Genomic DNA, 12,265 nt, shown 5'->3' on the forward strand with positions numbered 1-12,265 from the left:
CAGGGCTGGCTCTATAGGCAGGGAGCTGGCCACGGAACTATAGCTCCCAGGGTCCCGTTGGTTCTCAGCTCCCATGCTGGATCCCTAGCAGCTCCATGGCTCCGCTTCTGCACGGTTGTGAGAGGGGAGGAAGTAAGTAAAAAAAAAAAGGATGGTCCAAATGCCGCCCCCTGCAAATGTGCTGCCACAAACACCTGCTTGTTTTGCTGGTGCCTAGAGCCAACCCTGGGCTCTGAGAGGAAGTTCAGTCCAGTGTGTAGAGGGGAGGAATGAGAACTGGGGGGCTCTATATCTGTCTCTCATAAGGACTGTGGGACTCATAACTTGAAGCTGAGTGGTTAGGGCACTCGGCAGGCCTGTGACATACTCAGATTCAATCCCTCCCTCTGATTGACAATGAGAAGGGATTTGAATTCTCACTTTACAAGACAGTGCCTGAGCAGCTAGGCTATGGGCTGTTCTGAAATGAGACTGTCTGAGTCTGTCCTGTTGAAGTTGCTCCACTTTGTATCAATAATTAAATAGTCATTGGAACAGGGACTTGAACTTGGCTCTACCAGACACCAGGTGAGTGCCCCAAGTACCATGCTGGAGAATCACTCTCACGCCCCTACCCTGGCCCAATGACTCTCCATTGTCACTCACAGCAGCCAATCCTGATGGCAGTGGAGAGTCACTGGGACAGAGGCTGAGATGTAGTCTGATGTAGTCATTAGAGGAAGAGACTGGGAGTCATGACACCTCACTTGTGTTCCTAGCTCTGGGAGGGAGTTGAGTCCAGTGGGTAGAGCAAGAACTCCTGGCCTTTATTTCCAGATCTGGGAAGCGTGTTGCATTTAGTGGGTTAGAGCAGGGGGCAAACTGGGAGTCAGGACTCCTGGGTTCCCTTCCAAGCTCTGGAAGGGAGTTTAGTTGAGTGATTAGAGAAGCAGGAGGGGAGCTGGAATGTCTGTCTCTCGCAGCGAGCATGGAAATCTGGCTAGAATGGGGGATGAAGCATCGGAACACCTGAGCTGTATTCATGATTTGAGTTTACAGAGTAATTATGGATGGGTTTGGTCACCTCCATGCGAGATGCTGCTCCCATTTAGAGCAGTATAAATGGGGAGTAATTCCATGGCATGCTGTGAAATTACCCCACATTCACAGCAGTGCCCCTGACAGCAGAATCTGGCCAGCCAGACACCTGATTCCCCTCAGTAAACTGAGGATAGTAACATTTATACAACGTTATCCAGAGTTCGCCCACCTTTGGGTGACAGAGATATACAAATACCTCAAAAGCAATTATTCCTAATTCTCCTTTCCATCACCCTGGTGTAAATTAGTAGTCACGGCACTGGAGTCCATTGAGCTGATTCTACTTTCTCTCACTCCAGTGTAAATCAGGAGTAACACCATTGGAATCAGTGGAACTGTTTTCCCCATCCTCATTCCCATATTACACCAATCTTCACAAGCTAAGGGTATGACTCAAGGAAATTAAGGTGGTTTTCACAAAAAGAGAGTTATTTTACTGATCTAATCCTGGCCCTTGCTCTTGTCCCTCCCTCTGCAACCATCACACGATGTCCTGAGAAAGAAAATGTCCAACCGAACCACCGTGACTGAGTTCCTTCTCCTGGGATTCTCTGATGTTCGGGAGCTGCAGATTTTGCATTTTGTGGGGTTTCTAGTGATCTACTTGGCAGCCCTGGTGGGGAATCTTCTTATCTTTATGGCCATCGCTTTCTACCACCACCTTCACACCCCCATGTACTTCTTCCTGATGAATCTGTCCATCCTAGACCTTGGCTCCATCTCTGTCACCGTCCCCAAATCCATGGCCAACTCCCTCATGAACACCAGGTCCATTTCCTATGCTGGATGTGTTGCCCAAGTCTTTTTCCTCTTCTCCTTCATGACAGCCGATTTTCCCCTTCTCATTGTCATGGCATATGACCGATATGTTGCCATCTGCCAACCACTGCACTATGATACAATGATGAACAGCAGAGCTTGTGTCCAAATGGCAGCTGGTGCCTGGATCAGTGGGATTCTCTACTCTGTGCTGCACACCGGGAACACGTTTGCATTGACCTTCTGTGGAGGCAACATTGTGGATCAGTTCTTCTGTGAAATCCCCCAGCTACTGAAGCTCACCTGCTCTGACTCCTATCTGAGTGAAGTTTGGGTTCTTGCATTTGGTGTGTGTTTAGCCTTAGGTTTTTATGATTGTGGCATATGTTCAGCTCTTCAAATCAGTGCTCAGAATCCCCTCTGAGCAAGGACGGCATAAAGCCTTCTCCACCTGCCTTCCTCACCTCACTGTGGTCTCCTTGTTTGTTTGCACTGCCTCCTTTGCCTACCTGAAACCCACCTCCAGCTCCCCATCTGCTCTGGATCTTGTGGTGGCTGTTCTTTATTCTGTATTGCCACCAATCGTGAATCCAGTTATCTACAGCATGAGGAACAAAGAGATCAAAGATGCCCTGAGGAGACTGACTGGGTTATAGGTAATTCACCAAGAATTAATTTTCTGTCTTTCTCTAATTAAAGTTTGCTTATGTAGTATCTTTAGGTATTCATTAATGTCAGTTATTTTCATAACCACACAGATTGCACACAAACACGTCTGATTTTGACCTGGTTGCACCAATGCAAATCTAGATTAACTCCGCTGATGTCACTGCCGCTGGGGTGATTTACACCAGTAGAAAAGCTGGTCCACTTGTGGAGTAAATGGGTGTAAATTGTGTGCACGAGAGGAATCAGACTTTCATTCTGTGCCAAAACAATACCTGTTACACTGCTTGGCTACTAGCGCCTGTTTGATGGCCACTGAAAAGAATGATGGGAGTTGTCTTGCTTGTGTGTATAAATCAGGGAGTGGCTTAATTGGAACCAGAGGAGTCAGACTGGTGTAAGACTGGGGTAGGTGAGAAGACATTTGGGGTAGATCCTCAACACATCAGTGTAGTTCCATTGACTTTGGTGGCACAAAAACAAATTGCAGCATCTGTGGAGCTGACCTACTGCCTCCAATGGAGCTGTATATCCATTGCCACCAGCTGGGGACTGGTTCCATGGTCGTATAAACCACCATTCATGGCCTAACCACTAGAGGGGGACAAGGAGCCAGACTGTGTTAGTCTGGCTCACATCTACATTTGGGCGTGTGAGAGATGGAGAGACTGGCTAGAAATTACAGGGAGGTTTCTAACCACCATCGGGGTGAGGTTCTGGAGCAGCCTCACAATAGGAGTTCTGTGGGTCCAATTAGTTTGAAGATAGAGCTGGACACATGTCTGAGTGGGATTGTATGACGGGGCTCTTGTGATGGTGAGGGGCAGGGCTCAGCAGCCCTGGGGCTCAGTTGTGGCGTATGTCTTATGTTCCCAAAAGCTCATGCTTCAGGGTCTCCTCTGGCCACTGGCAGGGGTCAGGAAGGGATTCCTCCCCCCCACCCAGTGTATTCTGGGAGCGTTTTTTAAATCTCTGAAGCATCAGGGCGGCCCAAGCTGAAGATGGGCGATTGGGTGGGATGTGGCAGGGCTCTGAGGTGGCACCAAACCATTCTCTCTCTCTCAGGTGCTTGGCTGGCTGGTTCTTGCCCACATGTTCAGGGTCTATGTGATCACCATGTCGGGGTCAGGAAGGAATATCTCCCCCGGTCAGATTGGCAGGGACCTTAGGAGGGTTGCGCTTTCATCTCCAATGTGTGATGCATGTCACTTGCCAGCATTTTCTGGCTGTATCTCAATCATTTCCCTGCCTTTGCGGGGACCTCAGGCACAAATGCCCCTCAGTCTCTCCTATTCTTTGCCAGTGGCACAGAACTGTCTAGTCTCCTGAGGGCTGTGACACTTTGGTCTAATTTCAGTTGTTGGGTTTGGTGTTGGAGTACAGGAGATCCGACTGGGTGATCTGGTCGTTCCTTCTGGCCTTGAACTCTATGACTCTGTGTCTTTATGAATGTGTAGGGACGGGGGAGAGGAGAAGGGGCTACACAGAGATGAAACACTAGTAGAGTCCATGGCATTGCATTAGTACAACTGTCTGTGAGGCCCTGTCCTCCTGGCTGAGGGAGGTGTCTCCAGCTCAGATGGAGACCTTGACCCCTCTAGCTGTGCCATGTCACTATCTAAACACCACCCATGGGCACTGTGCATTATGAGGCCCCTCTGTGCCTCACCTAGAGGATAGGAGGCTGTTCCTGTGGCTGTCAGGCAGCCTGGCTGTTCAGCTCAAGCTGTAGACTCTTGTACTTTGGGCCCTAGATGTCTCTGGTTCAGTCCCCCGGATGCCAGCCTAGATTAGATGGTGACCCTCACATACGTGCAAGTGATGTGAGAACTTCAGGGGACCTTATTCCTGCACTAATCAGAGGCTGATGTTGCCTACCAAGCTACTGCCGAACAGCAGTGGGAGTGAGACCTAAGAGGGGAGGGACTCCCTAGTGAACAGAGGGGCAGGTTTATTCCCGGATCATCTCTGACATGCCCATTCCTAGTCCCTCTGTACCCTGCAGACTGAAGATACATGACATGGGCAGGGGTGTGTGTGTTACTCTCAGCTCAGGTTGGTAGAGCTGGTCAAAGTAACTTGTCATTGGGAAATGGTTTCCTCAACATGTTCATGACAGATGCTGCTATGTTTTTAGCTGAGTTAAACAATCTGCCAGTGGCTTGGAAAAATGTTACCCATTTCTGCCCTCAACTAGGTTGGCTACTGATGCATTGCCAGAATACCGGACATTCTGGTATTTGTGGGAAAGCTGTGGCCACGCCCCTGCCTGTGTGGCCCTGCCAGACAGTGTGACCTTGATTGAGTCCCTCGTCCGTGATACTGGAAAAAAACACGACTGCAGACAAGTCACAAAAAAAGGGGATTATCTGGCTTAAAACCAAATAAATGGCCAACTACCTTGACCCACCATGCTCACCTCTCCCGAACACCTTCTGCACGGCTTCCTAGATACCTCCTCTGTCAGGAATATGTTCCAACAAACTGGATCTCCTGCATTCTGTCCCAGAGGCACTGGTGGCAGTTATATTGTCCAACAGGGAATATTGTGGCTCCCATCTGAAGTAGGGCCTAATGGAGTTAAAGGAGTCCTTGGGAACTTGCGTTAAACTCCTCAGGGCATTTAGAAAATCTCTGGTCTTAGAATAACCTCCTGTCTTCTCCCTAGACATGTTGTCTCTGGGTTAGGTGTCAGACACACGGCCTTGGACAAGTGCACTTGTTTTATAGGTGAAAAGAAGGATTTAGGGGCTCTCAGTTAAGGACCAAACTATAATTCTAAAGCCTGTTTTCAGTCTCTTTTTAAAGGTCCCTAGGGGATTTGGACACTAGGTCCCATGAATGGAATTTTTTTCAGAATATTCATAGCATTTAAAGCCAGAAAAAAACATTAGATCACCCAGTCTGAGCCTTCTGACCTCCTATAGATCAAAGGGTATTTTCCCCTGTCTTGAGCCCAATAAGTTATGTTTGATGAAGTTATGTTCCAGAAGGTCATTCAGTCTCGATCTAAAGACATCAAGAGATGGAGAATCCACCACTAGCCTTGGGAAAAGCTGCCAAGGTGAATGGGATGTGCAGTCCCGATTGAAGGGAATTTTCAAAGCTAATTATGGAATTTGATAGATTTGAAGTTCTGAGCCTTATTGTATTTGTTGTCCCATCATATGGTTTAGCATATGGCACAAGGGATTTTGCTGCTCTTTGATCATATCCTCAATGGTAGTTGCCGTACTGGGAAGAGAAAAGAAGGCTGAGTGGGGACCTGATAACAGTCTTCAAATATGTTATGGGCAGTTATAAAGAGGATGGTGATCTATTGTCCTCTATGTCCATTGAAGAAGTAATGGGCTGCATCTGCAGCAAGGGAGATTTAGGTTAGATAATAGGGAAAGTTTTCTAACTCTAAGGACAGTTAAACTCTGAAACAGGCTGCCAAGGCAGGTTGTGGAAGCCCCATCACTGGAGGTTTTTAATAACAGGTTGGACAAGCACCTGTCAGGGCTGGTCTAGGGTTCCTAGGTCCTGCCTCAGCTTCTCGAGGTCCTTTTCAGCCCCACATTTTTATGGTTCTGTGATTCTTTAACAAACCTACAAAAGACAGGAGTTCACTTTTTTCTATTAGTTGAGCTGGTGCCAGCCGTGGAATCAGCAGAGATATGGGCATGTTCTTCAAAGGGGTGGGCTATTTTTTCGAGGAATTTAAGATGGGATTTCAAAGAGCCAGGCACCCGATTCCCCTTGGCTTTCAGTTCCTCCAAGCCCGACATTTCTGTGATTCTATGATCTCTGGTGGATTTCAAAGATCATGAGTCAATGGACCCACAGCTGCACACCAGGGTATCATTGCCCAGTATAGATACCTGCACTTCATCACCTAAGGCCTGGTTTTCAAAGATGTTTAGGTGCCTGGTATGTTTTTATAAAGCATCTAGGTGTTCGAAACTCATTGATTTTAATGGGATTTAGATGCCTAGTTGCTTTTGAAAAATCCACTAGGTGCCTAAATACCCCATGGGGCCTGGATCCATAAAGAGACCCAGGCATCGTGACTCGTAGTGCCGCAATGCCTAACTGTTAGGCATCTAGAAAATCATTGGAACAACAATAGGGTCACATACAGCCTGAGTCAGGCCCCAAGGCTCCCTATATGATGGATAGGGAGAGACAGACTCCTAAGAATCGGAGCCACAAAAGCCAGCACACTAGGAGGGGAGGAGCCTGAGCTAGCCGATGGGAGATGCCGAGGAGAGGAGTGTTTGCTAGCTCAGAGAGAGATAGCTAAGTCCAGTTAGGGAGGCCCTGTCTCTGCTAGCGAACCACGACCCAGGGGAAAGTAGGCGTGTGCTCGATCCGGGGTCTGATCTGATAATACCCACTACTTGATGACATCAAATGAATACTCCCATCTAATCAAACATATCTCACCCCCCCAAACCCCCACCCACCAAAAACATCTGGAACACAGAAACAAATCAACCAACCAACAAAATACAGTACATCCTCACCAGAAAGAACCGCTGGGGATCCAAGCTATTTGTTAATTAAAGCCAGAGGTTCATTATAGCAAAAGAGCCCTGCCACCAGGGGCATCAGCTGACACCTTGAGCCCCATGGCCATGGCGGAGGCTGACAGCTATTCCGGCCCTTGGTCGGTAGTAGGGGCAGAGAGCTCCTCTGGCCTCAGGGGAATGGTGGGGGCAGAATGTTTACTCCCCACCCTGAAAAAAGGAGAAGAGCCAGAGACCCCATGTGTGACATTGATATGGTAACTGAGTTTATAGGGAAAGTGCTCTGATACCATGGTAATGGGTGGCAGTACAAAAGCCTCTGACTGATCGATTGATCAATAGATAGAGTGGTATGTATGGTGATGGATAGAGAGCTAGACATAGAGGATAGGTCCATCAATGGCTAAGTGGGTCAGGGATGTAACCCCATGCTCTAGGTGTCCCTAAGTCTCTGACTGCCAGATGCTGGGATTGGACAACATAGGATGGGTCACTTAATAATTGCCCTATTCTGTTCATTCTATCTGAAGCATCTGACATGCCTAATGCATCAAACCTCCTCTTTCACCACAATTTCTCTAACATTTATCCCCATTTAGTCTGTATATATATATTTTAACCTAGCTGTGTGAGGTACCATTCAAACAGTATTTTTAATAAAAAACTCTTGTATTATGCTACAGACTGAAGTTGCTAGTCCTCTTTTCCAGATCAAACCCCATTCCTCAGCATGCCTGTTTTTTTAACTGTTCCTCATAGGTAAGGTTTTCTAAACCTTTAATCATTTTTGTTGGTCTCCTCTGAACTGTCTCCAATCTGTCCACATATTTCTTAAGGTGTGGCACCCAGAACCGGAAACAGTACTCCAGCTGAGGCCTCACCAGTGCCAAGTAGAGCGGGACAATTACCTCCCATGTCTTACATACCACACTCTTTTTAATACACCCCAAATGATATTAACCTTTTTCGCGACTACATCACATTGTTGACTCATATTTTATTTGTGATCCACTCTAGCACTGAGATCCTTTTCAGCAATGCCACCACCTAGCTAGTGATTCCCCATTTTGTAGTTGTACATTTGATTTTTCCTTGGTAAGAGAAGAACTTTGCACTTATCTTTATTGAATTTCCTCTTGTTGATTTTAGACCAATTCTCCAATTTGTCAAGGTCATTTTGAATTCTGATCCTGTCTTCCAAAGTGTTTGCAACCCCTCCCAGCTTGGTGTCATCTGCAAGTTTTATAAGCATATTCTCTCCTCCGTTATACAAGCCATTAATAAAAATATTGAATAATGTCCTTAAAAATACTACCAGAAAAGTGTTGCAGGTTTTGATCATAAAACTATGCATGGAGATTTTCACCAAGGGGACTGGGATGCCCAATTCCCATTAAAACTAATTGGAATCTTGGTGGCCAAATATCTATGGGCAATCTTGAAAATCCCATCACTGATCATGTTGGCCCCACCATGAACACAAAATAGCCTACATCGCCAAGAGAGAGGTGGAGTTGTGTTACTCTGAGGTGTTGCCTATTTCAGCATTCTACCATTTTGTGAGGTTTTTGGAGAAACTTTGGTCCCAGTTTTGGGGGAGTTCAAATTCGATTTACAGAGACCAAGGCCAGAAAGGACCATAGTAACTGTCTAGTCTGACTTCCTGTATAACCCAGCCCAGAGAACATCCCCAAGATAATACCTAGAGAAGATCCTTTAGAAAAAACATCCAATCTTGATTTGAAAGTTGTCAGTGATGGAATCTACAAAATAATCAATTAATAATAAACTAAGCGAGATATTCAAAGTGGATTAATGGAGCTGGGCACTCCTCTCCTGTAGAAAGCCAATGAGATTTAGACACACAAATCCAGTATGTTCCTTTGAATATTCCAGCCTATCTGGATAAAGAGAGCATGCAGTTACTTTGTAGTAGATAAAACTCTATGGGGGTAGAAACTCACATTCCTCACGCCATAGACCATTCACTAGCTAATTATGATGAGACTCCGCCATGGGCAGGTTATTTGAGAATTGCCCTCTATAGCACCTTGTAGACTTTCCTCTGAATCAGGTGGTACTGGCCATTGTCAGGGACAGAATACAGGACTGGATGGTCAAAATGTCTGACCCAGTTAGACAGTTCCTATGATAAGCAGATGCTGTCAAATAAAATTGCGGTGAATGTTGCACCCACATCAACTCATGTGCATTTAATTTAGTTTTAATTACTCATTATTAAAACTGGTCAAAAATGAAAATTATATTTTTGTGGGAAATGCCATTGTTTTGTTTTCATACAAACATACTATAATATTGATTTTGGATGGGGGGTGGGCAAAAAAATGAAACTGGAGACTGAAAAGTGTTTCGTTTTCAATAACCTTCTCTAGTACCATGCCACTTTATCGTAATTATGTTCTAGTTTTGGGAAAAGATTTCTGATTTTGAAAACTTTCCCCCAAAAACCTGAATAAATATACAAAAAAGTTTTCCATCTCCAGGTTTTTATAAAAACAGAACCAAAAACACCTTCCCCCCACGAACAAACAAAAACCTATAGAAAAATAGGTTCAAAATGAATTTTTTCCACACCAACATTATTTTCAATGACAAGCAATTTTTTCTTAAAAAAGCTGTTTTGACAGGAAGATATTTTTGAGCATCTCCACTAATTATGAATTATCCTCCAAGTTGTAATTATTAACGTCATTGGATGGATGACAAACTGAGGAATGGAGTGGTGAAGTGACTGAACAAAGTCAGGGGAATAGTTGGGATCAGATGTCAGGACACCTTGACCCTTAGCTTTTTAATAATTAAGTAATTATCTAATAGTTGCCCCTGATATGAGAGGCTCATTTTATTAGGTAAGACAGTCTCCACCCCAAGGAGCTTACAGTAGAAAAGACAGGCTAAGGGTTGGAAGGAAAAGACAGCCCAAGGAATGACTTTCGCAAGGTAACACAGCAGGTCAGTGGCAGGGCTAGGAATTGATGCCAGATGACTGGAGTACAGTCCTGTGTGCCCTTAGTGTTTGCCTCACAATCTTTCCTCTAGACCCTGCTACCTCATTGTAATTGTGATTATTTTAGTTTCTGGAAACTCTTCAGGGAAGTAGAGGGGAAGAGAAATTAATTGTTGCTTCTGGGCTGTTGAGGGCTCCAGGGAGTGAGTCCCACAATCCCATAGAAAACAGACATGGATAAATCACCTTCCCGCAGCACCAAAGTTTTTGACACACAGCTCATCTGCAGACAGCACAGATCTCAGTGTATTTCCAGCAGCTCAGCCTCAGTGTGATCGGAGAACGGCCTCTCATAGTACAATGATAGGGGCATTAGATAGAGAGATAGATCGATAGAGCGGTGTGCATGGGGCTAGAGAGAGAGGGGTAACCAGTTGCAGTCTGTAGCAGGAGGAGAAAAGACATCTCAGTCTGGGAGGATTCCACACAGACCAGCACCGTAAGTTTGCTCTTGCAATGAAATATATTTGGGAGTGAAATTAATTAATTAATGGAGATATCCTGTCTCCTAGAACTGGAAGGGACCTTGAAAGGTCATTGAGTCCAGCCCCCTGCCTTCACTAGCAGGACCAAGTACTGATTTTGCCCCAGATCCCTAAGTGGCCCTCTCAAGGACTGAACTCACAACCCTGGGTTTATCAGAACAATGCTCAAACCACTGAGCTATCCCTCCCCCCCTTTTGAGTGGCTCTTTAATAACAAAATTGTAAATGACAATACATATTTTTTGTCAGAGTTTCACTCTTAGCTCAATTTGGGCATGGGAAACTGAAGTAGTCCAAAGCAGTTACCTTAGGAAAGAGAGAGCAGAATATATGTGCCTCAGTTTCCTTCTATTGGGAGTGGGGGAATTGATCAAATTGACACACATATTTTTTAGAATGGATTGAGGAGTTTACATTAAAATTGTGACAAACACTATCAGCTCTTTGTTACTTTTCTCTATATATACATTAGTTTGTTGTTATTGCTTACTGTCTTTACTTTCCCCTCTCAATTAGTTTGTTTTTACTGCTCTATCTATCTGTTAGTGTTAGTTCTGTGTTTCTCTCTCACTATCTGTATCTGTTCTTTTCTTACTTGTGTCCCTCTGTTCGTTTGTTGTTACATCTATCTATCTATCTATCTATCTTCTCTAACTATCTACATATCTACATCAGGTTGTGTCTAGTTCTCAGTTTATTGTTACTCCTGTCTTTTAGGCGTTGAGTCCAGTGGGTTAGAGTAGTGGGGACTAGGAGTGAGGATTTCTGGGTTCTGTCCCCAGCTCTGGGAAGCGAGTGTGGTTTAGTGCAGGGGCGGGCAAACTTTTTGGCCTAAGAGCCACATCGGGTTTCGTAAATTGTATGGAGGGCCCAGCCCCCACATCCTATCTGCCCCCCAGGACTTCTGCTCCATCCAATCCCCCGTGTTCACTGACGGCCCCCCCGGAATCCCCGCCCCATCCAACCACCCCTTCTCCCTGTCCCCTTACTACTCCTCGAACCCCTGCCCCTGACTGCCCCCTGCCGCCCCATCCAACCCCCCCTCTTTACTGACTGCCCCCATGGGATCCCTGCCCCCACTCAACCCCCTGTTTCCCTCCCGACCACCCCACCCCCTATCCACACCCCCAACACTGTGCTGTATTCCTGACTCGAGTTCACTGTGTAATTATGTCTGGCTGGGTTCAGTCACCTCCATGCTGGATGCTGCTCCCATTTAGAGCAGTATAAATTGGGAATAATTCCATGGCATGCAGTGAAATTACCCCACATTCACAGCAGTGCCCCTGACAGCAGAATATATCCAGTCAGACCCCTGATTCCCCTCCGTAAACTGAGGATAGTAACATTTATACACTGTTATCCAGAGTTCTCCCATGTCTCGGTGACAGAGGTATACAAATACCTCAAAAACAATTGTTTCTATTTCTCCTCTCCATCACCCTCGTGTAAATTAGGAGTAACTGCACTGGAGTGCATTGAGATGATTCTACTTTCTCTCACCCCAGTGTAAATCAGGAGTAACTCTATTGGAGTCAGTGGGACTGTTTTCTCTATCCTCATTCCCCATCCTCATTCCCATATTACACCAATCCTCACAAGCTAACGGTCTGCCACAAGGAAATTAAGGTGGTTTTCACAAAAGGAGAGTTATTTCACTGATCTAATCCTGGCCCTTGCTCTTGTCCCCTCCCCCCCCCCCCCCGACACCATCACGTGATGTCCTGAGAAAGAAA

The 12,265-nt window shown here is 45.8% G+C and overlaps 1 pseudogene; it reads left to right on the forward strand.

Moving 5' to 3' along the window:
- Positions 1-1,585: 1,585 nt before the first annotated feature.
- Positions 1,586-2,495, forward strand: LOC135887468 (olfactory receptor 14A16-like; annotated as a pseudogene).
- Positions 2,496-12,265: the final 9,770 nt, after the last annotated feature.

Source organism: Emys orbicularis, chromosome 13, assembly GCF_028017835.1.
Source record: "Emys orbicularis isolate rEmyOrb1 chromosome 13, rEmyOrb1.hap1, whole genome shotgun sequence".
Lineage (NCBI taxonomy): Eukaryota > Metazoa > Chordata > Testudines > Emydidae > Emys > Emys orbicularis.